We start from the raw sequence: 12,950 nt of genomic DNA on the forward strand, positions 1-12,950 counted from the left end.
CCCATTTTCTCACCTTTCTGTTAACCAGAAACTGAAACAAGTTTTGGATATCACCCTGTTATTTCCTCCTGCCTATGCTGCCCTCATATCTCCTTCTGCTGCTCCTTCTAATATAAGCCTCTGCTGAATTTTCAGTATTCCCTCTGACCTCCTGATGGTCTCCCTCAGTAACAATTTCAACCTCATCCTTTTACCATAAGACATAGGAGCAGAATTAGGCCACTCGGCCCATCGAGTCTGTTCCGCCATTCAATCATGGCTGATATTTTCTCATCCCCATTCTCCTGCCTTCTCCCCATAACCCCTGATCCTCTTATTGATCAAAAAACAATCTATCTCTGTCTTAAAGACACTCAGTGATTTGGCCTCCACAGCCTTCTGCAGAAAGTTCCACAGATTCACCACCCTCTGGCTGAAGAAATTCCTCCTCATCTCTGTTTTAAAGGATCGTCCCTTCAGTCTGAGATGGTGTCCTCAGGTTCAAGTTTCTCCTACAAGTGGAAACTTCCTTTCCACGTCCCCTCTATCCAGGCCTCGCAGTATCCTGTCAGTTTTAATAAGATCCCCCCTCATCCTTCTAAACCCCAACCCGACAAATTCAGAGCTCAACTTGAGGCTAGCAAGTCTTCTGTCATCCTTGATTCCAGACTTTCTCTTTACCCAACAAGCTGATCCCTTTGCTGTCTCCAACATTCAATGTCCTCCTGGACACCAACAACAGTCCCCCCCCCCACCAACCTTTCAACTCCATTACCATTCTGACCACTTTTGTCTTTTGATCTTTTTATTACAATATTGACGATTTCCCTTTCTCAAATTAATCTATCTCCCTCTGAACTTGCAGCACCTTCATCTTTCAGTTTTACCTCCAATATTATCATCAGCAATGTTATCTGTTTAGCACTGACTCTGAGCCTTGACTGGTGAAGAAATATCAGCAGCCACATCTATTCAGATGCAGTTGGAAGAATCCCATACTAACCATCAGGAATATAGCTGCACTCATGATGCCATTCCTATTCTCGATGCAAGGGAATTCCCATACCATGCTAATGGTCTGGGGAAGGAAATTGAGGTTATTTTGCTCTTCATAGGTACAACACACACAGAAGTCCATAATGGTCGAAATACTGAAATAGGCATGTGGCCGAACCAGTTCTCTTTCCAAGTCTGAACAAAAGTAAACCATTCTGATCACGTTTATCTACTGTAATGATGTACTTTTAGAGACTTCTGGTAGTGTAGTGGTAATGTCACTGGATTAGCATTTCCAGAGACTCCTAATAATACTCTGAGGTCACGGGTTCAAATCCCAACAGTTGGTGGAATTTAAATTCAATTACTGAATAAATCAGGGAAAAAAAGATGTACTCATTAATTGTGACCATGAAACCATAGAAACCCATCAAGGAAGGAAATCTGCCATCCTTGGCTGGTCCGGCCTACATATAATTCTTAACTACTCAAGCCACTCAGTTCAAAGGCAATTAGGGATGGGCAACAGATGCTGGCTTTGCAGGTTATGGTCAAATTGAATGAAAAAAGTGATGCTTGGCAAGGTACTGCAGTGGTTTGCCACAACCACCGACACGCCCTTCAGGTGGACCTTGCTGAGGCGCTATGGAGCACATCCTAGCCTCAGGTGGGCATTGCCGAAGTGCTCCGGAGCATGGCCCGCTCTCTGTGGGCCATGTCCCGGATGCAGGTGGCTGAGGCACGGCAGAGCGTGGCTCGGTCACAGGGGCAGGTCGCTGAGGGCTTCGGCACCATAATGCAGACAATGTCAAGCCTGGATCTAAATCCAGCTATCCCTCCATCCCAAGGTGACTCCAGGGCACTATGGGCACCAACCGGGAGGAGGGAGCACTGGAGACCAATCCACAGCATCCCTGCAGGGAGATGCTGGCAGTTACCAGCTCTCCTGATTCCCCCCCCCCCAACCCCCTGACAATGGCATGTCTTGGGGTCTGCAGACAGAACAGGGTGGCGAGGTGAGGCGAGTACCACCAGAAGCTCGGCCGGGATGCTCAGGCACCAGGCTCTGCAGAGGACGCCTGCCATGGGCATGAAAGGCCACAGGGTACAGTAAGCAGCAGGCTGCCTCTACCTCTGATGTGCAATCTGTGGCTGCACCTAGACATAATGGCAGAGCACAGAAAGCTACGAAGATGAGGATCACTGAGAGGGCACTGGGGGGGAGTGGCGGCAAGGTGCATGCAAGGCAACATGTGTTCCATCTATTACCCCCTGGACTTGAGGCATCCTGGCAATGGCAGAGGACAGAGATTCCTGCTGCCCGGGCATCTTGATGGGCTTGGTCCAGGTCAAAGTTTATATCATCAGCTTCCCAGCCAATTTGGGAATCCGTGACTTCACGGATGCACTTGTGGGCTGTTGGCTGGGATATGCCGCACAAGTCACCACTCGAGCCCCGGAATAAACCCAAGTGTAAGTTCAGGGCTGTGATGATCTTGATAGCCACGAGGAGTGGTTATCCTCCTCCTCCACGGAGTGTCAAGTCCGTAAGGACATGGCACAAGTGCCACACCATCCCGTTGCTGAGGCGGAGCCTCCTGCGACACAAAATGACCAATGAAACCTGTACACCTAAGCCAGCACTGGCCTCCTCCCCCGCTCCCCCGGCGATTCATACACCCACCCACCGGTCGCGGGGATGTTCCCAGTGCTGAGGCCCAGCTCTTGGGCGTTTGCTTGTCGGCTGCTGCCCTTACAGTTCTGAAGCCTCCAGTGTTCAGACAAAGTGCCCAGGCCTCATAGTCTGATTGGGATATCAGGTAGTAACACTCACCTGCGACATGGTATGTCTACCATTGGAATCCACTTGGGTGCTGTGAAGTGCTCATATTTACTACCATTGCCAATTCCCCATTACCGATATTCTTCAGCTGTGTGGCCAGAGGCTGTCATAGTCAGTGCGGGTTAAAGTGACTTGCACCATATTACCATGGACAAGGCTCTCTCCTGGGGATGTTCGGTTGGATGGACACAGGCAGCCGGTGGATTTGCTCCTGTTGTGGGTATTCATGATCTGGAGCGTGGCATATCGGACCCGCAGGCACTGAGGCCTTCACCCCCCCTAGCCCAGGGGTGACCACCCACTGATGGAGGCCAAACTCCATCCTGACCGGGCCCGCCCCCCTGGGGGGACTCCCCCACCCTTCCCAAGCACTGGGGCAGCAGCCCCGGTTGCCCTCAGGCTGATGGCCCCATCTCCAAGATGTCTACTCATCACCAATGATCCCCACAGCAACCATTCCACTAGCTTCATGTTTTTAAATAGATGCACTAAAGGGTGCCTGCAAGGGAGCCGGTTAAATGACGGGAGGCCGTTAGATCGGGGGTCCTTCCGTTAATGGGATAGAGAATGCCCTTAATTGGTGATTATTGGTTTCTCGCCATGCCATGGCAAGATCCTGATGTTGCCAACAGGAGCGGGCAGTTAGGTTGGACTAACATCCTGATCCCGTCCCTCATCCTCACACAGCTACCAATAATGCCCCTCCCAACGCGCCAGCTCATGCTACTTTCACATTCTTCCAGTTGTGGATGGAATATCGTCCTAACATATGGCAGCACACCCGGCTCGAATGGCCTCCGATTTCTGTATTGCTGTGTTCAGCGATGCTATGGAGATGAATTTTGCAGCCAATACCATTCTCTTTGTTTTGTAGGTTACAATCGTTGATCTGACGCTATTCTCACCTATCTTGGATTTGGTGAGTTCTATAAAAGATCTCCCATGCTGTCCATTTTTATTTCTTACGTAGAGTCGACAACTGAAAAAACATTGAGTAAATTTTACAGCCCCTCCCACTAGCACGATCTTCCGTTTCCATTCAAGGTTAATGGGGTTGTGAACGGCTCGCCACATTTTACAATCCTGCTCAAGCTGAGCTGTAAAATTCTGCCCGGTAACTTCTTTTTACTCTTGCCAAACGATAAAGGTGTCCGATGTCTACTTTACAGAACCCAGAGTGGCAGAATGAATCAGGAAGATAAGAGCATTGGCAGGGACCTAATGATTAAGATGCGTTCTTGGAATTACTGGATGCGGCATTGCAAGTCACTGGGCTGATTTTCACTTCATCTGGGGACACAAAATGAGCCAGGTGCACAGAGACACTGCAGATCCTTTTAAACAGACATGACAAGATCAGTGGAGTGGTCAAAGCACCTGCTCTTTTGATTCTGACATGAGGCATGAGCAATGTGAACGAAATAGTCAGCAACAGTTGCTTTAGTCGAAAGAGTGAAGAAACAGAATCATTGAGCATTTCCACTTCTGGGGCGGGATTCTCCCCTACCCAACGGGGCGGGTGTTCCGGCGTAATGGAGTGGCGGGAACCACTCCAGCATCGGGCCGCCCCAAAGGTGCGGAATTCTCCCATTGAGGGCGACGCATGTGCGGGAGCGTCAGCGGCCGCTCACGGCATCCCCGCGCATGCGCAGGGGAGGGGGTCTCTTCCGCTTCCGCCATAGTGAAGACCATGGCAAAGGCGGAAGAAAAAGAGTGCCCCACGGCACAGGCCCGCCCTCGGATCGGTGGGCCCCGATCGCAGGCCAGGCCGCTGTGGGGGAATCCCCTGGGGCCAGATCCCCCCAGGACCCCGGGGCGTCCCCCCCAGGACCCCGGGGCCCACCCACCCACCGCCTGCTCCCGGCGTTCAAAAGGTGGTTGAATCCACGCTGGCGGGAGAGGGTTGCCCATCGCGGGCCGGAGAATCGCCAGGGGTGGGCCCGCCGACTGGCGCGATTCCCGCCCCTCCCGATTCTCTGGTGGCGGAGAATTCGGGACACGGCGGGGGCAGGATTCATGCCAGCCGCCGGCGATTCTCCGACCTAGGCAGGGGGTCGGAGAATCGTGCCCCTGGTTCCTAAACAGGCACCATGCTCAGGCGTTTGGCTGGTCAGGTGAGGACATAGCTGGGTTTTTGTACAATACCAAGCACATTGGATTTCATCATTTAGTCTGATGGATGAGGAATGGTTGTTTTATTGTGAGGTAATGTGAGGTTAACAGCACTTAAATTCAGCCTGCATGACTACTGTCATGATATCCACATCAGCATATCATGGTGCAATCACACACACACTGATGGACAGGTAGTTGGACCAACCAACACACACACAACATCACAGCCAATCACCAGTGAGAGCACACGCACTATAAAACAGGGAACACCACAGTTCCCGCTCATTCTACCAGGAGATAGCTCAGAGCACAGAGCTCACAGCGTGCCACTCAGACATACACCATGTGCTGAGTGCCTCACCAAGATAGTGAAAGGGCTGGGTCCACAGGTTAGCTGGTGAAGCACGAACCTCAGCCAGCAGTTATTAGTTGTTATTGTTTAAGACAATAAAACAGAGTTGTACCATCTACAATCGTGTTGGATCATTTGTGTATCGGAACACCCAACACGACATGATACCAGTAGTGGAAGCTAGCCAGGGACTGTGAGACCTACCTGCACCCTTTCAGAAATCCGCCATCCTGCTCCATGGAAAACATCAGCCCGCCGCAGCCGCTCTGAATCTCTGGGAATCTTGGCGTCAACTGGAAGCTGTTTAAACAGCGCTTCCAGCTCTTCCTAGAAGCCACAGACAGGGAGAATGCATCGGACACCAGGATGATCGCCCTCCACCTCTCCATGGCGGGGCAACACGCCATCCACATCTACAACTCCCTGGCATTCATGGAAGGCGAGGACAAGACAAAATACAAGACAGTGCTTCTGAAGTTCGAGGAACACTTCAGCGTGGAAGTCAATGAGAGCTTCGAGAGGTACCTCTTCCAGCAGCGCCTGCAGGGTAAGGATGAGCCTTTTCAATCTTATTTGACACACCTCCGTATCCTCGCGCAATCCTGCGGCTATGAGGCCACCTCAGACTCCATGATTCGGGATCAGATCGTTTTTAGGGTTATCACGGACACCCTACGCCAGCAGCTCCTCAAAATAAAGCGCCTCACCCTAGCGACTGCCATCGAGACCTGCGTCCTCCATGAGAACGCGACCAGTCGGTACTCCCAAATCCAGGCGGCCGAATCGGCACGGCAGGGGTCCTACGAGGTGGAGCGGGTCCAGTCGATCGAGTTCCTCCGTGGAACAGTACATCAAATATTTCCAGGACAGGACTGGTAAAGCAGCAGGCGGAAATGGGGAGTCTAAAGTTTATGCTTACAGTGAATGGTCTCTTCAAAGCTAAAGTGCAAAATCCCAATAATTATTACAACACTCACGACTAGTGGTACCACTAGCCGAAGATAAAATAAAATCCTATTTTCTTTGGAATAAGCACATTAATTAGTCACCTTATTTGTTTGTACCGGTAATTCATTTTAATTAATCAACACTGTGTTCTTTATTGAAATTCAAGCCACGTTACCACCATCTGCAGTCAGAAGCAATTAATGATAATCACACACTCTAGCGGAGAAAGGGTCAGCTACATTAAGTTTTATCTGTTTCATATACACTTCTCATACTTTGTCACATGCGCACAGTTTTATTGCTTGTTGATAGGGAATGGGTTGGCTGTGCATACCAATAATAAATGTCGTACCAGCCAAGAAACACTATTCAAGTTAAACAGATTAGTGAAAAGATTATGACAGACCCATAAGTACAATAAAATTTCACATACATAGAAAAGAATGCAGCAAAAACCTACACTGTTGACTATACAAAATTGAGATCTTCAACAGATATGAACCTCAGAACTGTTAGGACCAGGTAATATCTATGAAGTTCTGCAGCGGAATTCTCCAACGGCAGGATCCTCCGGTCTGCCGGCAGCGCACCCTCTCTCGCGGGTTTCCTGACGGCGTGCGTTGGCCACAATGGGAACCCCGGGCGGGATTCTCCAATAATGGGGCTATGCCCCCATGCACGCGAGAAAACGGGCACGAATCGCTCTGGATTTTTTTCTAGAAAGTCCAGGGTGATTCTCTGTTTTAAGGAGGCTTACAGAGCACCACCGTGCTCCACGTAGCTCCGGCTGCCGATACAGGGCCCTGCGCTTCCGGCTGCAGGTCCGCGCATGGCGCCTGCGGCGCCTGACCCGCGCAACATGGTGGCGGACCCACACAGCGGGCTGGCGCCGAAGAAGAAGGCCTCCCCCCAGAATGCGTCCGCCCGCCGATTGGTGGCCCCCGATCGTGGGCCTGGCCGTCGTGGAAGCCCCTCAGGTGACGGATCCCCCCGCCAACCACCAGGACACCCACCGCAGCTGCGACTCTGTGCTCCCGCCGGGTGGAACCATACGTGAGCCACGCCGGAGGGAACTTCGTCGGCCGTCCGCGGAGAATCGCCGCGGGGGACTCTATCAACGGCCCCCGACCGACACCGCGTCAAACGCGCACGCGCTATTGCCGACAATTCTCCGATTGCCAAGGAATCACGGGAATGCATCGCGGATCTGACGCCCCATTCGAAGCCCCCACGCTGGGCGCGGTTGCGGCGCGGAGGGTCGGAGAATCCCGACCCCCATTCGCCACCTACGATAATCCTGCTGCCGGCGGGGGTGCGCTGCACCGGAAAACACGGCTGGCAGACCGGATAATCCCACCCCTAATCTTTCTTCAGAAACAAAATGCAGAGGATTTTATTCATCTAGTTGACCTTAACGTGAGCCAAAACACTTTCCAGCCAATTAAGTACTTTTGAACAGTAGCCACTGTTGTATTGTAGGAAGCACAGTGGCAAACCTGCGTACAGCAAGGTCACATACATAGAAAAGTGATAAATATAGGAAAGATAAAGATTTTCATATCTATCCAAGGCTGATGGCTCGTGATTTGCAAAAAGACTAAATAAGAAGTAAATAAGAAAGCATAGTGCTTAGCATTGCTGCCTCACAACGCGAGGGACCTTCGTTCAATTCCGGCCTTGGGTTACTCTGTGGAGTTTGCACATTCTTCCCATGTCTGCGTGGGTTTCCTCCAGGTGCTCCAGTTTCCTATCACAGTCCAAAGAATTTTTAAAAATGTGTTCATGGGACGTGAGCTTCGCTGGCTGGACCAGCATTGATTGCCCATCCCTGAGGGTTAACCATGTTGCTGTAGTCACACGTAGGCCAGACCAGATAAGGACGGCAGATTTCCTTCCCTAAAGGGCATTAGTGAGCCAGATGGATTTTTGAGACAATCGACAATAACTTCATGGTCATCATTGGACTTTTAATTGCAGATTTATTTTCATTGTATTCAAATATCACCATCTGCCATGGTGGGATTCGAACCTGGGTCCCCAGATCTTGTCCTGGATCTCTGGATTACTTATCAAGTGACAATACCACTACACAATTGCCTCCCTGTGCAGGTTAGGTGGATTGGCCATGCTAAAATAAAATTAATTATCTTTATTGTCAGAATAAAGATTCCGGCACCTGTTCGGGTACACAGAGGGAGAATTCAGAATGTCCAAATTAGCTAACAGCGCATCTTTTGGGATTTGTGGGAGGAAACTGGAGCACCCGGAGGAAATCCACGCCGACATGGGGACAACGTGCAGACTCCGCCCAGACAGTGACCCAAGCGGGAATCGAACCTGGGACCCTGGAGCTGTGAAGCTACAGTGCTAACCACATGGTGATACCGTGCCACCATTGCCCCTTAGTGTCCAAAGATGCAGAGGTTAGGTGGGATTACGGAGTTACGGATATTGAAGGGAAGCAGTCCTAGGTAGGTGCTTTATTCAGAGGGTCGGTGCAGACCCGATGGGCTGAATGCACTTTAGGATTCTCTGGGGTAAAATTATCTGTCCATAACATCCATGAAAGTTGCAACTTGGAAACAGGCAGTTAGACCCAATCAGTCCATTATGGGTATTGACCCTTCATATGAGTAAATGTAGTCACCAGATTCCGGTGTTGATAGGTTCAAAATTGTGCTCTCTCTGAGGTTATAAATATCGTCAAATGAGCTGCTACGACATCTTGCTGCATGCTCCAATCTGGCCCACCAGCTGTGCTACTCAAATACCTTCTCTGTTACCAAGTAACAACTAATATTAAACAATTACTGTGACCTGTTTTGCCTGTGGAGAGGTGTATTTTCCCAACTTAGCTAACACACAAACACCCACTCCACAAAAGAAAATGATTACATTACATCTCTAGATTTTGGAAAATGCTAGCCTTGCTTTCTGGCAACAGGATGACAACAATAATTGTCAGGCAATGCTGCCCTTTTCTCTGATTGCAGTCTTCTCTGCATCACCAATGTGAGCCAGAATAGTCATCTCTCTATTCACACAAAACACATTATTTCCCGTGATTAATCCACTCCACAATCATCTGCAGCCTCTGATCTAATACAGCTAATCATTACTCAAGTGATGGGTAAGTGGGATTCCAACCTGATGTAATAATGTCATCTCCAGTACCAAATTCAATGTATTTAATGCAAACTGGAGAATGCAGGCTGAATATAATTTTTCGTTCTTCCACGTTTCTATTTCTTCTTCTGAATAACAGGTTGACTCATGCTGATCCATGATCCTCCACTGCCTCAACTAAGAGGCTATTGTTTATGTATGATAATGATGTAGTTCAATGAATTAAAAGTTTTGGAATTAGGTAGAGGGTAACAAGCTGGATTAAAAACTGGTTGGAAGGAAGAAAACAGAGAATAGTTGAAGATGGTTTGAAAGAATGGTGTGAAGTAGGTAATGGTGTCCCCTCAGTGACCATAACTATTCAATGTGGGGATCAGTGATTTGGATGTTGGCAGACAGAAAATGCGGTTGAAATCTACAGATGATACCAAGACAGAATGGCTAAACCGGAATTCTTGGCTGCTCGCTGGCGGTGGGATTTCGCCGGCAGCGCACCACTGTCTGTGGGTTTCTGGGCAGTGTGGGATGGCTTCAATAGGAAATCCCATTAATAGCAGCAGGAGCAGCGAATCCCGCCATCAGCGAATGATGCATCACCTCCTGCCACTGAGAAACATGCGGCAGGGAGGCTGGAGAATCCTGCCCTTAGTTAATGTTTTATAATACCGAAGGAAGCTGCAAAGAAATATGGGTAAAATGGAGGAAAAGGTCTGAAAAGTGGCAGATAGAATTCAATGTCAGTAAGTTTGATGTGATTCTTGTGGGGGGGGGGGGGAACGACACAATCGTGTTATATTCTGGATATTCTGTATAGAAAGAGGGAAAGTTACAGTGTACTCTTCTAACTTAAGGTATTATGCGTGAAAGGAAAGTGCAGAACATTAAAGTACCTCAGGTTGAAAAGACTATAGGAATAAAGGAATGAAATTCTATATTGTATATCAAAAGAAATGCAGATATAATAAGTTTTAAATGTATACAGCAGGGTAGCATTGTGGATAGCACAATTGCTTCACAGCTCCAGGGTCCCAGGTTCGATTCCCGGTTTGGGTCACTGTCTGTGCAGAGTCTGCACATTCTCCCCGTGTGTGCGTGGGTTTACTCTGGGTGCTCCGGTTTCCTCCCACAGTCCAAAGATGTGGTTAGGTGGATTGGCCATGATAAATTGTCCTTAGTGTCCAAAATTGCCCTTAGTGTTGGGTGGGGTTGCTGGGTTATGGGGATAGGGTGGATGTGTGGACCTTGGGTGGGGCGCTCTTTCCAAGAGCCGGTGCAGACTCGATGGGCCGAATGGCCTCCTTCTGCACTGTAAATTCTATGAACTATGATCTATAAACATATGGGACAGTGTATATAAAAGCAGAATGTTGGGGGGAGGGGGTTAAGAAGGGGCCATAGATACAAAATTAGAGGTACATTTTTTAAAACAGAGGGCACAAAATATTTATTTGTACACTAGAAACATTCACTTCGAGGGTTGGGGGCTGAGACAGAAAAGTATTAGATTTGATGCAGAGGTGATGGTAAAGGGTTTGGGCGTTATGGGAACAGATTGGCAAATATGATTAAGACGATCTTCACATGTAAGCTGAATGCAGTAACGGATTTGTTAAGCTTCTTTCCATTTTGCTATGCTGATGAGTATTTAACTATGAAAAGCATCTCAAAGTATTGATGGAAGGAACAGTGGGCATCAGTGCAAATTGTTAATTCATTGCAGAGCCCGATTGAATGTCAACAGCAGTCTAGAATCTTTGTGCCCACAATAAGAAGGCAGGGAAAGCATTTCTCACCATTCTCCAGCAACATTGAAGTCTAAATCATTCCCCTTAGAGTAGGTATTTTCAAAGTGGGGGTTGCGACCCGCTGGTGGGTCGTGGGCGGGTGTCGGGAGAGTCGCGGAGCCATCCGTCGCGGCGCTCCTGATTGCGAAAATTTGTGCGCAACAGCCACAGCAGCAGTCATTTAACAATGCCAGCTGTGAGCGGACTTCAAAATGACGGCCGCGACCATACAAAAAAATGTGGCCACACTGCGCATGAGTGCCCGCTCATCGGTGCTCATGTGCAGAACCGCATGGTTCCGTAAGCTCCAATGAGGAAAACTGATCAGCTAGCATTTAAAGGCAAGATTTCACCCAAAATGTGAAGATACTTTTTTTTAAATTCTGTTATGAATTTCTTTTCTATTTCTGATCGCAAAACCGACTGAATTACCAGTTCCTAAGTAGCCAAATCCTGTGTTACACTGAATTACATTGAATATATCACCACATTCGGCCAATTAGCCCATATCCACATTTTTGCTTCATTCGGAACACAACTGAGCAAAAAGCACTATTCATACATGAGAGAAAACAAGTAGAGAAATAAAAGAACGTTCTGGCCAGTCAACCAGCCCACTCGGAATTGAATGAAATGCAAATGGATACAGGAGCAATTACTTTATCCCTCATGTCTTTCAAAATATGAAGCAGCTCCTGGTCTGGCCAGGTGGACAGAAAAGCAGCAACTGGAATACAACCCAGGGAAGTGTGAGGTGATGCATTTGGGGAGGTCACACAAGGCAAAGAATTACACAATAAATGGGAGGACACTGAGAAGTGTAGCGGAAGGGAGGAGCCTTGGAGCGAATGTCCACAGATCCCTGAAGGTAGCACGACAGGTTGTGAAGGTGGTTAAGCATCTGGAACCCATTCATTTATTAGCCAAGGTAGGTTTGCACAATCAGAGAAGCAGGAGAAGATTTTGTTTTGAATGCAATGTAATCTTCCTGCCTGAAGGGAGGCAGAGAGCAGGTCACGCCCCCCGAACATCGATGTCACATGCTTTGGGGGCGATTGCGATTCCTCCATTTTGTCAATGTGGCGACTAGGGGCTTTTCACAGTAACTTCATTGCAGTGTTAATGTAAGCCTACTTGTGACAATAAAGATTATTATTATAGCTATGATCCAAGGCAGCCTAGTACTGCAAAACCTCCTGCATCAAGTTATTCTTTATTAACCAACACCTTATTGTTCCTAACGGAGTCTCAAGTCTCTTGACAAAACGAGAAGTGTGCCACAATAATAACGCTCAGAATGCTTAAAACATGCTTGGAAGTGACTTCCTCTGAACCTCCCTGTGGCTGCAGGAACAGAAATTATTGAAGCTGCATGAAAGTGGACCAAGCAAGCTTAGCAAGTGAAGCCGACTGTCCACAAATTGTTATCTGTGCTGTGTTTATTTGAGGGAATCAAAACACTGAATGCACCACAGGTCACTTTCAGCAGAGCACCTCCCTTCCAAACCAAAGGCTCTAATATATTCCTCATACAGCCTGCTGTCAGAGGCCTTCAGATTCATATGGAGAGCCATTGATGTGAGCTTTTGATGTTGCTCAGATCAAGTTGGATTTTGAATTAGAGCCCAATGTCATGGACAAGTTTGAGATGGCCATGGATGATGTTGTCATCTGAGGATGATAACATATTCACACCCTTTTACACATTCCCCCAGTAGGCAATTTGGAAGTGAATGGTCAGGTTGTCCCTTGTGGTTAACAATGTGGCATAGCCTATAATTAAGCCGTTTCTGGTCACTGCCACCTC

General features: G+C 48.5%; 1 protein-coding gene across 1 annotated transcript in view; it reads right to left on the bottom strand.

Moving 5' to 3' along the window:
- Positions 1-12,950, bottom strand: part of dcc (DCC netrin 1 receptor) — a 1,735,814-nt gene that overhangs the window by 452,780 nt on the left and 1,270,084 nt on the right. The window lies entirely within an intron of this gene.

This window comes from Scyliorhinus torazame, chromosome 3 (assembly GCF_047496885.1).
Source record: "Scyliorhinus torazame isolate Kashiwa2021f chromosome 3, sScyTor2.1, whole genome shotgun sequence".
Lineage (NCBI taxonomy): Eukaryota > Metazoa > Chordata > Chondrichthyes > Carcharhiniformes > Scyliorhinidae > Scyliorhinus > Scyliorhinus torazame.